Source organism: Vicia villosa, unplaced genomic scaffold (genome assembly GCF_029867415.1).
Source record: "Vicia villosa cultivar HV-30 ecotype Madison, WI unplaced genomic scaffold, Vvil1.0 ctg.002247F_1_1, whole genome shotgun sequence".
In the NCBI taxonomy this organism is placed as follows: Eukaryota; Viridiplantae; Streptophyta; class Magnoliopsida; order Fabales; family Fabaceae; genus Vicia; species Vicia villosa.
The window spans coordinates 167,335-169,902 of record NW_026705875.1 but is presented as its reverse complement, the minus strand read 5'-3'; the positions used below and the strand labels follow the sequence as shown (position 1 = coordinate 169,902).

Below are 2,568 nucleotides of genomic sequence, written 5' to 3'. Positions count from 1 at the left end.
AAAATAACTACACATAACTTGTGAAATATGGCAATAATATAATGTGATAAAAACACAGAGTAAATTCAACAAAATTACAATATATGTAATGGCCTGTCTTATTATATTAATATTGGAACACAATTTTTTTAAATAAGGAGTCGATATACTAATTTAATAAATAAATAAAAAAATAATAATTTGCGCTAAAACAATAAATAAAGTTGATGTTAAATAAAAAAGTAATACTACAAGTTTTAAGAAAAAAAGATTACAACCATGCATGCAAAGCAATTTCTTAAAGATGTGCATGTATATAGTTCATATTAAAATCTAAACAATTAATGAAAGCATAAGGATAATAATGAAATAAAGAATTCAACTAGTGGTTTTGTGTACATTTCATTTCTGCCCCCATCTCTCCCAGTCTCACACCAAATGAAGAAAGAAAAAAAAACACTTTTGAACTTAGTAGAATACCTGTGTATTCTTCCGGGCCTAGATAGTACTTAATTTGGTAATATAGTTATTTAAAAAATAACTTTTCAAACAATTTTTTTTATAAGTCTTATAATCAAAATAACTTTTTTTATTTAAAAAAATGTTAAATAATAAATTAATATTATTAATGAAAAAAATTGTAAGGATTATTTTTATAGTTGTAGAGCTTAAAATTTTGAGACTCCTTCAATTTTTGAGACTATGAACCGTAGACCTGGTTGCCCTGCCTCAAAGTCAGTTCTGATTAAAGATTTGATACGAATATTTTTTATTGGTCTATTTAAATATTTTAGTTCGTCTTAAAATTAATCTTTTCAATTAGTTTGACTTTTAGTGTTGCAAGGTGAATTTATTGTAGCGTTATTTTTAGGAGAAGTTGAATAGTGTACCTTGAACCAATCACAAAATACCATTTAATTTTAACATATTTATTTATTTAACAAAAAATACAATTGTTTGTTGTTTCCAAGACATTTTACAATGAATTTAAATTTACCCAACTTTTTGAGTTGGATAAATAAATTTACTTTATTTTGTAGAACAAACAATTATATTATAATTGTGATATTATGTTTCGAGAAGTTTTCATAATTGCTTCAACAAGCACAATTTAAAGCTTTCTTAAATTGATTATTGTGTTCAAAAACAACTTTAATTTCACTTTAGTAATTACGGTACCACAATTATATCAAAGAGACAACACCTGCAAAATGGGGTTTGCATCCGTACACTTGCTTAAAGAATCACTTTTTAATTAATCACGCAAAGATAAGTTTAGAAATATGTGGTGATTTATGAATGTGCCTTACACCTATACTTTCAATTCAATGATAGTGTCGATTTCTTTTTTTTTTGAAATATATAGCATCTAAGAAAACATAAGGTAGTGGATACAGCTTATGAAAAGATAAGCATGTACAAGATTTTACTTAGACAGTGATGAAGAAAATTTGGTTTTCTCTATCACTTGCCTCACCCAAAATAAGAAACTGATTTGAAATGAAAGTTGTGATGTTCATTTATGTTTACACCAACGAAAGTACAAAAGATATGAAAGGATTCTTTAAGCAAGTGGCTACTTGAGAGAATTCTTTTCCTACCATTGAAACGGAGGCTAAAGGTGCAAATGTGAGTTAGGTTATCTAGCACTAAGTATTAACATGCAGATGAATCTAAATCTCCATTTAATAATGAGATGTGGACTGTTGCCCAACTTTCCCAAGGTGAGATGGTGATGAGGATAAAAGATAGCTGACACAAACCATTTGCAAAATCTTCTCCTTAACATCGAACCGTATTTCCTTCACCTCTAATAAAGCTAACTCACGCTAACATGATCTGAAACCAATTGAAAAAAAGTAAATTAAAATCAAAACTTTATATTGAAGCAGAGATATCTACAGCCAAAACATATTAGTGTATTTACTATGTTTTTTATGTTAAGAATAATTACATTTTTTATGTTAAGAATAATCTACTATGCAGAGAAGATCGATGTTCCAACCTGTGATAACCGAGAGGAATCTGAAGCAGAGTTCTGGTATGCATCAGCAAAATATTCCTTGTCAAAGTACCATAAATAAGAATAAAAGAATCATAATCAAAAGCAAAAAAATCGAAGAAACTGCTAATCATAGAAGAACAAGGAACCGTACCGGACAATAGATAACTTGCAAAACCATTTAACGGCGGCAACCGGTAATACGGAGGAGGAAAGTGAAACCGCCGATTGCGCTAGGGTTTCTTTCACCCTCACAATACCAATTTGGACTATCAACTTTTAACTCAATCAGGCCCAATGACCTGAATTAATTCAAATTTCATGTATAGCTTTTATCTCAAAATAAAAACTATATTTTACATTATTTTATTTGTAATGTTTTAAAAAGAATTTAAGAAAATTAATACTTTTTGTAAATTTTTTATTTTATTTCTAAAAAAACATCTTTATCTTTATAATATAAATGAAATATAGTTGTGAACTATTTAAAAATAATTAATATCATTATATCATATCTTACTAAATTATAACTCTACAATTTCTTTTTATTAAAGTTTTTCTCCAAAAGCTTCAAAGTTAAAATTGAT

General features: G+C 27.4%; 1 long non-coding RNA gene across 1 annotated transcript; it reads right to left on the bottom strand.

Annotated features, from left to right (window-relative positions):
* Positions 1-1,473: 1,473 nt before the first annotated feature.
* LOC131638286 (uncharacterized) lies at positions 1,474-2,269 on the bottom strand. Its single transcript, XR_009294631.1, has 3 exons — positions 2,136-2,269; positions 1,985-2,041; positions 1,474-1,818 (listed from the first exon to the last, which is right to left on the bottom strand). It is a non-coding gene; the product is annotated as an uncharacterized LOC131638286 (long non-coding RNA).
* Between the last annotated feature and the right edge of the window lie 299 nt (positions 2,270-2,568).